This window comes from Myotis yumanensis, unplaced genomic scaffold, assembly GCF_028538775.1.
Source record: "Myotis yumanensis isolate MYYU_CA2020_CCGP unplaced genomic scaffold, mMyoYum1.0.hap1 SCAF_38, whole genome shotgun sequence".
Classification (NCBI taxonomy): Eukaryota; Metazoa; Chordata; class Mammalia; order Chiroptera; family Vespertilionidae; genus Myotis; species Myotis yumanensis.
Genome location: NW_027223789.1, coordinates 121,077 through 135,000, shown reverse-complemented (window position 1 = coordinate 135,000; position 13,924 = coordinate 121,077). Strand labels below are relative to the sequence as shown.

Here is a 13,924-nt window from a genome sequence, read left to right as displayed (position 1 = left end):
CAAATCCCCTCATTGTTATTGAGTAAATTGCTGGCCATTAACTATCCTACACCAACCTAAGTAAGAGAAGTATGAAGAAGTATGTGTCTATCATTTTACTTTGATTTTTATCCAATCCCAGAGGTTTCCCTCCCCTCCCCACCCTGCTTTGCTTTCTCTTGCCTCCCTCATCTATCACCAACGGAGTTCATGTAACCCACTTACATCTCCTCTTTTGCTTGTCATGTATACAACAAGGTTAAAACACACACACACACACACACACACACACACACACACACCTTCCATTCTACAGAGCATTATCCCAATATGTTGAGAATCTTCTTCCCAGCAGTGGACCGAAGGGTCCGGGTTGTGGGCTCGATCCCCAGAAGGGGGCATGCAAGAGACAGCCGAGCCATGATTCTCTCTCATCGTGGATGTTTCTAGCTCTCTCTCCCCCTCTCCCTTCCTCTCTGAAATCAATAAAAATATATATATTTTTTAAAAAGGTTGTTTAGGCAACCGCCATTTTAGCTCCAGTGACTTGGCAACCACCATTTTGAAACAGCTAAGGTGAAGTCTGGTACCTATTTGCTTTGTTTAACAATGGACGGGTTATTTTGATTTTCTGAATTGTATAAATCATCCCATTCGATTGAATGCATTATTGATTGAATGACTATCCCATTGATTGTGATCTTACTGGTTATCGAAGCACATTCTTCTGTACCTGGGAAACAGGACAGCACAATTACCCTAAATTGTTTTAGTGGCCACAGGTGGTGCATTCCAGTTGACTCAGTGGTCCTAAGACCAGGACAGTGCAATTACTCTAAATTGCCTCGATGGCTCTAGATAATGTATTTCTGTCAATTCAGTGACCCGGAGACCTGAAACTGTAATTAACATGCTTAATTCTGCTTCTGTAATCTGCTTTTTTGCGAGCCAGGTGCCTCATTCCAAACCCTGGGATGTAATCAATACCTTTGAAATTTTTGCCTATATAAGTCTGGTTTTGCCACCATCTTATTGCTATGAGATTTGGGAATGTCCCCTCATGCTGGGGTCCAATCCCAGCGGGTCCAGGGGTCCCCAAAGGTGTGGACGGAGTCGGCGAAGAAGGAATGACACGAAGACAGGCTTCAGTTGATCAGCAGCCTAGTCAGGACCTATAGCCAGGATTTCCAGCCAAAGTTCTGGTCGGAGCTCTGGTTAGGAACTGATGAGGTTCTGATGTTTATTGTCTTGTTACATCCATATTTATACCAGCCGATTTTAATCCTGTCAATTTCTATTACAAAGGTTAGGGCGTTTCTTATCTCCATTCCAGGGAGTAAAGATTATGTAGCTTAACTACCCGCCTGGCACTTAATTAAGGGGTTGTATCCCCTCCCTAACCTCAGGGAAAGATCCCCACCTGGGGAAACAACCTTTCTCGGAGAGGTGACCTTGGTTAAAACACATGGTGCTAAAGAGAGCAAACATATTAAGAACAATATGCTATATATACCAGGTCCCTTGAAACATATGCTGTGCAGATGTTTCTTTCCTGCAGCGACTGTGTCTAGCAGCAAGGATGGACTGGCTCCCGGCAAATTCCCCCTTTTTTATTTTTTAAATGATAGCGCATGCAATTCAGTGGCCACCTCTCAGATTGGGCTGTTTAAGACTTGGAAGAAGACTGGCAAGCAATGACAATAAGCATAGCTATAAACATAGTGGATGAAGCGCACAAGGAGCCCCGTTCCTTAGGAGGTTGCCGGCCTCTTCAGTCAAGAGATTTCAGCTGTCCTCAAGTTGTTGGTTTGATTGTCTTTGTTGGTCTGGCTAGCGGGTGGCATCACTGGCGACGGGCTTCCCGACGTGTCAGCGAGTTGAAGGGCTGCACCAAAGGGTCCATCAGGGCCGTGCTTGATGGTGGCATCGGCGTCCAAGGAGGAGCAAGCTGTGTTCTCTGGGTCAGCTGTTATGGAGGATGGAGGGTAGTAGAGAGAAAAAGAAAAGAAAGCAAAAGAACTACAAGGCATGGAAGCGTTCAGAAAAAAGAGGAAGAAGAAAGGGAAGAAGGCAGCATCCTGCTCCAGCCCTTTCTTTCAGCTGCCCCTTTCCCTGTGGTCCAAGGTAGAAATGGGAAACAAGTCCTGTTGCAGTGAAAGGGAAGCTGCTGTCAGCCAGGTCTCTTATCTAGGTACTGATCTCAGCTGGACCAAGTCTCTTTCTGTTCCCGATCTGAGCTGGGCCAAGTCTCTATTCGTTATCTGGGTCCCTATCTGGGCTGGACATGGGAAGCGAGAAGCAGCCATGGGGGAAGGAGACCTTCCTCAGAAGGGGCGAGTGTTCAAGCCCCTGCACCATTGGGGGGGTGAGGATCTGTGCCCCATCTCTTTTGAACCCCAAGTTCTCTCCTACTGGCCCTTCTGTGACTGTGCCTGTCTTAGGTTGTTCCTCCCTGAGGAATCTTACCCGTCTTTGACTAACCAGCCAAGCTCCGGGGCCCAGCAGGGTAATGTGAGGTTCAGTTCTGTCTCCTTGGTAGTCTATGTCCCTCTGGCCTCCATGCCCAGCAACTGCCTTTGGATCCCCTCGCCTGCTGGCGGGGTCCCGGCATTGATCACATATCTTAGGGAACCCAGGTTTCTTCTCCAGAGAGAACCCAGCTCACTCCATTGGGCGAGAGACATATCCATGGTACCAGTCACCGTGACCTCAGCATTAACAGAGAACTCAGGCAACAGCTGTGGGCAATTGGATTGTAAGAAGAGGGTCCCTCTTGACACAAGGGTCAGAGGGGCCAATACAGGAAAAAGGAGAGTCCCGGGACAGGGCTTTCTCAGCCCAGGATGTCAGGCTCTTGGCACAAGACAACTCCATGTATGGGACATATACCAGACACCGCTAGTCACGGCATAAAAGGGAGGTGTCCTTCCTGGAACAGTAGAGTAGGGAGATTCTAGAAAAGGCTGTGTTCAGGAGGGAAGGAGAAAGGCTGAAAAACCAGCAAACAAGTAGTTAGATTTTTTTAAAAAAAAAAAAAAAAAGGAAAAAGGAAAGAAGATGTGGGGCCAAGCTGGGACATATGGAGGCACATGTGATCCTCCTAATGGACAGATTGTTCCAGCTCAGGGCTGCACATCTGCTGCAGACGGGCACTGGTCAGGTGTGCTAGGTTGAGGCGGAGATGGAGGGCGGTGAGACATAAGGTCAGACTAGACGGTCTGGAATCCACACAGGTGAGTCTGCGTCCTGTGGAAATATACAAGCATATCCTCTCCCCTGGGTTAAAAGTACATCAGGTCCCTTCCAGGTTCCTGTAAGCAAGTCTCTCCATTTGACGAGGACTTTAGGTTTAGTTAGATCAGGGTTCCAATGCCTGTACATCGGGGAATTTCCCTCAGAATCTACATTTAGTATATTAATTACAAATAGAGTATGTTGTAGAACATGATGAGGAGAGGAATATTTAAACTCATTTTCTTGTAATTTTTTAATTTGTGTTTTTAAAGTTTGGTGAGCCCTTTCTACTATTGCTTGGCCTTGAGGATTGTAAGGTATTCCTGTAGTATGTGCGATGCCAAATGTAGAGCATAAGTTTTTAAAAGCTCTAGAGGTATAGGCAGGCCCATTGTCTGTTTTAAGTGCCCTTGGTATTCCTAGGTAGGAAAAACATTGGAATAAATGTTGACTTACGTCTTTAAAGGCTTCTCCTGTACGTGCAGAAGCAAGGATAACATGAGAAAAGGTATCAATACAAACATGCACATAGCAAAGTTTGCCAAAAGATGGGACATGAGTAATATCCATCTGCCATAAGTCACAGGGTCTAAGTCCTCTTGGATTAACTCCAGCAGCAGGGCTAGGAAAATGAGTAGGACAATGGCCGCAGTCACGCACAATACTTCGAGCAGCTTCTCTAGATATGCGATAATATAGACGGAGAGCAGAAGCATTTTGATGATGAATGGCATGAGACCGCCGGGCTTCTTCTAGAGCTGTACCAACTATTGGGTGAGTTAGTAGATCCGCCTGATAATTTCCTTCACTTAAGGGTCCTGGTAGACAGGAATGAGCTCTAATATGTCCAATATAGAAAGCCTTTTCTCGTTTATGAATGTAAGTTTGTAGCTGAGTTAACAAAGAGAAAATGGCTGTTCTTCCTTGTGGGAGAGAGGCGGTCTCAATATGAGGAAATAATTTAACTATATATTGAGAGTCAGTGTACAAGTTAAAGGGAACCTGTTGCAATTGTTCAAAGGCATAAATGACTGCCAAAAGCTCTGTTCTCTGGGCTGACGTCTCTAGGGTTTGTTGAACATGGGTTATTGAATCAATGATTGTTACTGCCTTACCATTAGAGGAGCCATCTGTGAATACTAAGGAGGCAGGAGGTGATAATGGCTCTTTTGAACATTTAATAGGAAATATAAATGGATGTAGGGAGAGAAATTGCAATATAGGTGATCTTGGCAAATGATGTAAAATTTGTCCTGGGAAGTTACCTATAGCTATTTGCCACTCTTCTTCAAATTGTAATAGTGTGTCTAATTGTTCTCTTTTATAAGGTATTATTATCTCAGTAACTTCTCTTCCAAAGAGTTCGATACTGCGGCGTCTACCTTTGATAATGAGAGTGGCCACTAGGGAAGGATAGGATGGTACAATCTTCCTAGGAGTGACAGGTAAATGTATCCATTCTAATGGTCCTTCCTGCCATAAACATCCTGTAGGAGTATATTTAGTGGCTAGAATAATTAAGGCCCAAGATTTGGAATAATCTAGATACTGTAGTTGCTGTTTATTGATGGCCTGTTCTATTTTTGCTATAGCCTTTTCTCCTTCTACAGTTAATTGTCGGGGAGACTTAGGGTTAGAATCTCCCTTTAAAATGTCAAATAGAGGTTTTAAGTCAAAAGTGGTTATTTTTAGATATGGCCTGACCCAGTTGATATCACCTAATAGTTTCTGATAATCATTTAATGTGTTTAAATGATCTTTTCTTAATTGTAAAGGCTGATGGATGATAGTAGAGGTATGTAATATTCTGCCTAAGTAGGAAAAAGAAGGTTCAGTCTGAATCTTTTCTGGGGCTATTTTTAGACCATAATTTTCTAAAGCAAGGACGGTCTGAGTAAGAATTTCCTGTAAAGTAGCCCGATCTTTATGAGCTAGTAAAATATCATCCATATAATGAATAAGATATAGATCTGAAAATTTCTTTCTAATAACTTGCAATGCCTGATCTACAAACTTTTGACATAATGTAGGACTATTTTTCATCCCTTGTGGGAGAACCTTCCATTGATATCTCTGATAAGGCTGTTTAAAGTTTTCTGATGGTATGCTGAATGCAAATCTTTGACAATCAGCTGGGTGAAGAGGTATAGTGAAAAAACAATCCTGTAAGTCAATAACAACAACACAATACTCCTGTGGAATTGCCACAGGGGAGGGCAATCCAGGTTGTAAGGAGCCCATATCTTCCATGGTGTCATTTATGGCTCTTAGATCTTGCAAAAGTCTCCACTTGCCTGATTTCTTTTTTATTACAAATATAGGTGTGTTCCAGGGACTATTTGATGGCTCTATATGTCCCTCTGCTAATTGCTGATCAATTAATTGTCGGGCTGCTGATATTTTCTCAGATGTTAAGGGCCATTGCTCAACCCATACTGGTTGTGATGATTTCCAGACTATGGGATCAGCAGTCCTATGGGCAATGGCCCCAATTATAAATCCTGTCAAGGAGTGTGAGGTATTACTCCCTTTTCCTAATCCCTTTTCTGGATTAAATCCCATGTGCAGCATCTGTGATGTTACTCTATCACTGGGGCTATATAATAGAACTCCCATTTGAGACAAGATATCTCTTCCCCATAATGTAAAGGGGATAGTCGTAATTACATAGGGACAGAAGGTTCCTGAATGTTGATCTTCATCAGCCCAAGTTAAAATCTGAGAACTCTTTTTTACATTAGATGCCTTGCCTAGTCCTACTAGGGAAGTGGAGGTGGTATGCGTGGGCCATGAAGAGGGCCAATCCTTCCCTGCTATGCAGGAAACATCTGCTCCTGTATCCAATATACCTTCAATTGGTTTTCCCTGAATTTGTAAAATTTTTGTAGGTCTAGTAGCATGGATTTCTTGTATCCAAAATGCTGCATCACTAGATCCAAAGCCTCCGGCCCCTCTGGCTTCCTGGGTAACAGCTGTCCCTATTTTATGTATTGGTAACAGGAGTAATTGGGCAATTCTCTGGTTGGGCTGAATCTGTATAGTTGTGGTGGGTGAGGAAAGTAAAATCTGTATTTCTCCTGTGTAGTCTGCATCAACAACTCCTGGGATGACTAAGATCCCCTGTAACGAGGTGGAGCTCCGCCCTAATATTAATCCTACAGTTCCCTCAGGCAGCGGCCCAGACACTCCTGTAGGAATGGCTGCTACTGGCGAGTCTGGGGTTAGTATTGCGTGGGTGGTTGAATGGAGGTCCAATCCTGCACTGCCTGGGGTTGCTCTGAAGAGGTCACTGACGGATTGAAATTTGCAGCAGAGAGGTTGAGGGTCGATGCCCCTATTATTGCAGGGGCCTGGGGCCGGCCCCTTCTCAAGTTTCCCAATTGAGGTGATGGGATATAACCTCCTTGGGAGCGATTTGTAGAATTTAAAGGCCGACCATTCTTATGGTATTTGGATCTACATTCCTTTGCCCAATGGAATCCTTTCTGGCATCGGGGACAAACGGTTTTTGGAGGATTAATATTATTCCCTGATGTATTTCCAGGCTGTCGAGGAGCTTGCCATCTGGCTTGAGTATTATTATTTCTATTTGGGCATTCTCTGCTAAAGTGCCCAGATAAGCCACAAGAGTAGCAGTTCATATTTCTTTTATTACCTGTATCATTGCTGGCTTGTCCTATGCCCTGTACATATTGAGGGTATGTCTCCCCTTTGAGAGCTGCAGCTATAGCTACACCCTGTATAAATGCTGGACTTACATCAGCACACTGTTTTATAAAATCATTTATAGTTCCCGTTCTGCGAATTGGCCTTAATAAAGCCTGACAGGTATTATTAGCATTTTCAAAAGCCAGTTGTTTGATTAGGATATCGGCAGCCTCTTCATTATTGATTACTCTCTTGACTGCCTGTATGAGGCGAGAAAGGAAATCCTGATATGGTTCCTCGAACTTCTGTTTAATCTCTGTAAGGGAGGTTGTTTTTCCTGCTGTATAAGGTAGGGATTTCCAGGCATTTACTGCACAACTGTTTACTTTAATAAGTGCCTCTTTGGGCATATACATTTGCTCCTGAGCCGTGTTAAAATCACCTTCTCCTAATATCATGTCTAGGGTTACTCCTCCTCTGGATTTTTTGCTAGTGGCTACAGCTTTCTTAGCAAGATCGTCATATTCAGTTTTCCATAATAAGTAATTGCCTCCTGAGAGACAGGATTTACAAACCTGTGACCAATCATAAGGAGTCATCCATTTATTGGCTAGGGTTTCTACCAAGGTTAGTGTGTAAGGAGCTAGAGGTCCATATTCAGAGCAGGCCAATTTTAATTCTTTAAGTATTTTGTAAGGTATAGCCTCCCAGGTGGGGCTTTCGTCCTCATCAAACTCATTCTCATATGCAACTGGGAAGCAGAGTGAGAACTCAAGATCTCCATTAGCTTCAGCTTCTCTTATAGCCCTTTGAAATTTAGACATGGAGCTCCTAGGAGCCGCAGGACCTGGTTTAGGCTTTCTTTCTAATTTAGGGAGCCTGTTTTGAATGGGAGGGCCTCTCTCCTCTCTACTGACTGGAAAGGAACAATGATCATGTTTATGATATTTATTCTCCTTCCGATCAGTAGGCATAGCTAAATTGCTCTTAGATTGAGCTGGAGACAATAATGATGTGTCTTCTCTAGGTGGATCCGAGGGACTATTTAAAGTTTGAGAACGTTCAATAGTTTCTGCCTCTGGTGCCAAGATGCCACGAATTAAATTCCAGAGGGGAAAAGCATTTTCCGGGACCTTCTGGTCCTGCGGATGGAAGGTGTGATAATTCATAAATTGCTCTCCTATTTTAGTCCAAGTTGTTAAATTAACAGTTCCATCCTCAGGAACCCATTGACATGCATATTCTATAAAACTTTCTATCTGACTGGGAGTAATCTCAACTCCTCTGCTAGCAAGCAGATGCATCAAAAGATTAACACAGAGTCTTTTTCTTTAGACTCAGTATGACCCATCTTGTCAATCTAAGTTTTGTACTAACTATCTGCTTACCCTACTTATCCTCTATACGAGGGGTCTTCAGCACCCTACGGTGCAGTCCTATCCGTCCCAAGTACGTCCAAAGTACGGGGGGACTTACCTTCGTGCCCCACGTTGGGCGCCAGTTGCTGGGGTCCAATCCCAGCGGGTCCAGGGGTCCCCAAAGGTGTGGATGGAGTCGGCGAAGAAGGAATGACACGAAGACAGGCTTCAGTTGATCAGCAGCCTAGTCAGGACCTATAGCCAGGATTTCCAGCCAAAGTTCTGGTCGGAGCTCTGGTTAGGAACTGATGAGGTTCTGATGTTTATTGTCTTGTTACATCCATATTTATACCAGCCGATTTTAATCCTGTCAATTTCTATTACAAAGGTTAGGGCGTTTCTTATCTCCATTCCAGGGAGTAAAGATTATGTAGCTTAACTACCCGCCTGGCACTTAATTAAGGGGTTGTATCCCCTCCCTAACCTCAGGGAAAGATCCCCACCTGGGGAAACAACCTTTCTCGGAGAGGTGACCTTGGTTAAAACACATGGCGCTAAAGAGAGCAAACATATTAAGAACAATATGCTATATATACCAGGTCCCTTGAAACATATGCTGTGCAGATGTTTCTTTCCTGCAGCGACTGTGTCTAGCAGCAAGGATGGACTGGCTCCCGGCACCCTCATAGTCCCGGATTGCAATAAATGTGACTCTTTAATTCGACTTCTTGAGGCGTCCTTCTGTGATTCGCGGGGTACATTACAACAAGGTCAACCCTTCCCTTTTATCGTCCTCCCCACCTCCCCCCCCCCCTTTTAAGTTCACTGTTTTAATAACAGGAAATACAAAACATCGTCCAAGCACACTTTTTACTACATAAAGGTGGAATAATACATTTGTGGTTGTGTTTTTTTAAAAAATATATATCTTTATTGATTTCAGAGAGGAAGGGAGAGGGAGAGAGTGCTAGAACATCCATGGTGAGAGAGAGAGAGAGAATCACCGGTCAGCTTCCTCCTGCACACCCCACACTGCCCACTCACTATACACTGCTTTCTACTTTAACAAGTTTTTTTTTTAATTCAGAACATCCTGGGTGGTCACTTGAGGTGTCTGAGTTTGCAAGCCCAGGCCTTTCATTTTATCCTATTGCATTTCATTTCATTTTATTCACCGATGTGTCCCCCAATAAATTCAATTCCGAAAAAAAAATAATAACTGAAAGGAAACAGAGAAAATGATTCCTCCGTGGTTGCCCCTTGAATACTCGCCGCCTTTAGAGTCGTGACACCCCCACCCCCAACCCCCCCACACCCCCCACCCCCACCCCCAACCCCTCCCCACACCCCCCACCAGTTGAGGTTTTAAAGGTCCCGGGCCCGCAAAAAGTGTTCTGGGTATGTCCTCTCGGTCCTCTGTCAGGCCCCACCCCCCAAAAAACTTTTCCAGTCCCCCCTCCGCTGCCAGGCCGTGTGTGTGTGTGTGTGTGTGTGTGTGTGTGTGTGTGGTGTGTGGTGTGTGTGTGTTTTCTTGGAGTTCCATATCATTAACCTGAGAAACACGCAAACCTGTAAATAATTTCTGTGATGAGTTTATTTGAACCAGACTGTCGGCAATTGCCGGGAAGCAGAATCTCAAGGAATTAAAAATCTATTCTTTTCAAGGCAGGGAGGAGGCCTTTCCAAGGCCTAGATACCAAAGTCCGGAGGCCAGACCAGGGCTGAAGGATAAACTAAAGTCATCATATAGGAGTTTAAAAGCACCCTGCCTCTGCATAGATACACAGCACAGCAAAGCCCAAAGGCCACAAGCATGTCTTTGACCTATTTTTATAAATCACCATCCAAGGATGAAACTTGTAAGTGGTTTCAAACACTGTTCTACACTCTTTCTTGCTGTTGACCAGTGGGTTCCATGAAATCCAGTGATGATAGATGAGGGAGGTGGGAGAAAGCAAAGGGGAGGAGGCTGGGGGTTGGTAAGCTGTAAAATGATAGTGAGTGGTCAAAAATTAACATGATAACAGTAACAATGAGGGAATTTGTGGTCTCTGCCCTGGGACTCTGGGCTGTGCCCCAAGGGCACTGGAAAAAAGGGAAGTGACTAGTTACCTCTTGTCATTCACTAGTACAAAGATATGTGACCTGCCCTAACCGGTTTCCCTCAGTGGATAGAGCGTTGGCCTTCGGGCCTGCGGACTGAAAGTTCCCAGGTTCGATTCCGGTCAAGGGCATGTACCTTGGTTGTGGGCACATCCTCAGTAGGAGATGTGCAGGAGGCAGCTGATCGATTGTTCTCTCTCGTTGATGTTTCTAACTCTCTGTCCCTCTCCCTTCCTCTATGTCAAAAATCAATGAAATATATATAAAAACATAAATATTCATTTATCGTACAGTTAAGGCTGACGCTCTATCCACTGAGTCAAGCCGGGCAGGGTAACATGTGGCCCCTTTTCATCCACAATGCAAAGCTTCTTATGTATGTACACCTTTCATTTTATCCTATTGCATTTCATTTCATTTTATTCACCGATGTGTCCCCCAATAAATTCAATTCTGAAAAAAAAAATAACTGAAAGGAAACAAACAGAGGAAATGATTCCTCCTTTGTTTTTTTGCCCCAGGAATACTCGCCTGCGCTTAGGTCTTCAGAGTAGTCATTGTCGCCCGCCCCCCCCCCCCCCCCCCCGCCCCCACCACCGCGGGTTGAGGGTTTAAAGGTCCCGGGCCCGCAAAAAGTGTTCTGGGTCCATCCTCTCGGTCCTCTGTCAGGCCCCACCCCCAAAAAACTTTTCCAGTCCCCATTCCGCTGCCAGGCCGTGTCGCGAGAGCAAGGGGCCTTCCTGGGTAAACCCCAGGTGTTGGACGCCCCGCCCCGCCGCCCCGCCACCCGCCACGGGACCCGGCCGACACGGTCCCACTGGAAAGGTGGGCGCGGGGAGGAGATCGGCCACCCTTGTCCCCTGCCACCCCCCTCCCCACAAACACACACACAGTGGGCGGCGGGGTGCCGGCCCAGGCCGGGCCCACTGCCCAGGAGCCGCCCCACTGTTGTTCTTGGTGTTCGTGCGCCACCTGATGGCCGTTTTTAAAAAAATATTTCTTTTGTTTTTTTTACAGAGAGAAAGGGAGAGAGATAGAGAGTTAGAAACATCGATGAGAGAGAACCATCAATCAGCTGCTTCCTGCACACTTCCTACTGGAGATATGGCCCCAACCAAAGTTCATGCCCTTGACTGGAATCGAACCCAGGACCTTTCAGTCCGCAGGCCGATGCTCTATCCACTGAGCCAAACTGGCTAGAGCCCATTTTTCTAAATCATTTAGGACAATAAAGCACAGTGAAGTGAAGATGAGTGCTATGGGCTGAATGCTTGTTACTCCCACCATGCCCCAAATTCATAAATTGAAATCCTATTACGCCAGCTAATGGGATTAGGAGCTGGAGTTTTGGGATGGGATTAGGTTCTGGGGGTGGAGCCCTCATGATGGGATTAGGTCCTGGGGGTGGAGTCCTCAGGAGGAGATTTGTGCCCTTATAAAGGCGGCCTGAGAGAGCTGCCTGCCTCATTCCCCAAGTGAGACTGCAACAAGTCGGAGGTCTGCCATTGAAAGAGGGCCCTCACCGACCGACCGACCATACGGGGCGCTCTAGCTCGGGTGGACTCTTGCAGTGCGCGCGCGCGCGCGAGCGCGGAGGCAAACGGCGAACCAGTATGATGGCAGAACAGGATGTGGAAAACGAGCTTCTGGATTATGAGGAAGATGAAGAGCCCCAGGCTCCTACAGAGAGCACCCCAATACCCCCCAAGAAAGATGCCAAGGGGTCCTACGTTTCCATCCACAGCTCTGGCTTCCGGGACTTTCTGCTGAAGCCTGAGCTCCTGAGGGCCATAGGGGACTGTGGCTTTGAGCATCCATCTGAGGTTCAGCACCAGTGCATCCCCCAAGCCATCCTGGGCATGGATATCCTGTGCCAGGCCAAGTCTGGAATGGGTAAGACTGCAGTCTTCGTGCTGGCCACCCTTCAGCAGATCGAGCCCATCAATGGACAGGTGGCCGTGCTGGTCATGTGCCACACTCGGGAGCTGGCCTTTCAGATCAGGAAGGAGTATGACCGCTTCTCCAAGTACATGCCCAGTGTCAAGGTGTCCGTGTTCTTCGGGGGTCTCTCCATCAAGAAGGACGAAGAGGTGTTGAAGAAGAACTGTCCCCACATCGTGGTGGGGACTCCAGGTCGCATCTTGGCACTCGTGCGGAACAGGAGCCTCAACTTGAGAAATGTGAAGCACTTCCTACTGGACGAGTGTGACAAGATGCTGGAGCAGCTAGACATGCGGCAGGATGTACAGGAGATCTTTTGCCTGACGCCACGCGAGAAGCAGTGCATGATGTTCAGTGCCACGCTGAGCAAGGAGATCCCGCCTGTCTGCAGGAAGTTCATGCAAGATCCCCTGGAAGTGTCAGTGGACGACGACGCCAAGCTCACGCTGCATGGGCTGCAGCAATACTATGTCAAGCTCAAAGAGAGAGAAAAGAACCGTCAACTCCTTGACCTCCTGGACGTGCTAGAGTTTAACCAGGTGGTGATCTTCGTGAGGTCGGTGCAGCGCTGCATGGCCTTGGCCCAGCTACTCGTGCAACAGAACTTCCCAGCCATCGCCATCCACAGAGCCATGGCCCAGGAGGAGCGCCTAGCATGCTACCAGCAGTTCAAGGACTTTCAGCGGCGGATCCTGGTGGCCACCAATCTGTTTGGCCGAGGGATGGACATTGAGCGAGTCAACATCGTCTTCAATTATGACATGCCTGGGGACTCGGACACCTACCTCCACCGGGTGGCCCGTGCCGGGCGATTTGGCACCAAAGGCCTGGCTATCACTTTTGTGTCTCATGAGAACGATGCCAAAATCCTCAATGAGGTTCAGGGTCGGTTTGAAGTCAATGTGGCGGAGCTTCCTGAAGAAATGGACATCTCCACATACATGAAGCCAAGCCTCTAACCACACACCTGACATCCCGGAACCACCCTGCTTCCCATGTGCTGCTTCAACTCCTCTTTCTAGGCAACAGTGTGGCTTTCTTGCTCTGTTCAAACACTGTACATTTGTGTAACAATAAATTTGCATTATGGAAAAAAATAAAAATATGGGCTTGTATTTTGCTTCCTCACCCCATTTTTTCAAGTCATATATATATATGTCTTATATATATATATAAGAAGTTATAAGTCATATATAACTTCTGCCTCATAACTTCTTCTATATATAGATTGATAGAAATATTCCAACTATTATACCGAGAATTCTTGTCTACCCCTCACCAGTTCTCCCTAGTGTTCCATTAACGTGGAACATTTGTTAAAACTAAGACGTCTGCATATTATTATTAACTAAGCTGCAAATTTTATTCAGATTTCACCAATTTTTTGTCATAATGCACTTTGTCGTTCCTAGATCCAATTTGGGATACCACACTGCATTTAACATCTAGTAATTTTGTCAGAAAATATAGTTAGATGAAAATCCCAACCAAAATTAGATTCTGTTCTGATTCATTCTAAGAATAAGTGTTCTGCAGTTATTATCAAGAATTATGTCAATGTATGATAAAATAAAATTTTAATCCTATTATTTTCTTCCATGTTTCAAACTGGAGAACCAACCGGAATCCCAAGTGGTGTCAAATACTGTTCTACAGTGTAT

The 13,924-nt window shown here is 45.7% G+C and overlaps 1 pseudogene; it reads left to right on the top strand.

The window, feature by feature from the left end:
• Positions 1-11,935: 11,935 nt before the first annotated feature.
• Positions 11,936-13,222, top strand: LOC139000870 (ATP-dependent RNA helicase DDX39A pseudogene; annotated as a pseudogene).
• The last annotated feature ends 702 nt before the right edge of the window (positions 13,223-13,924 follow it).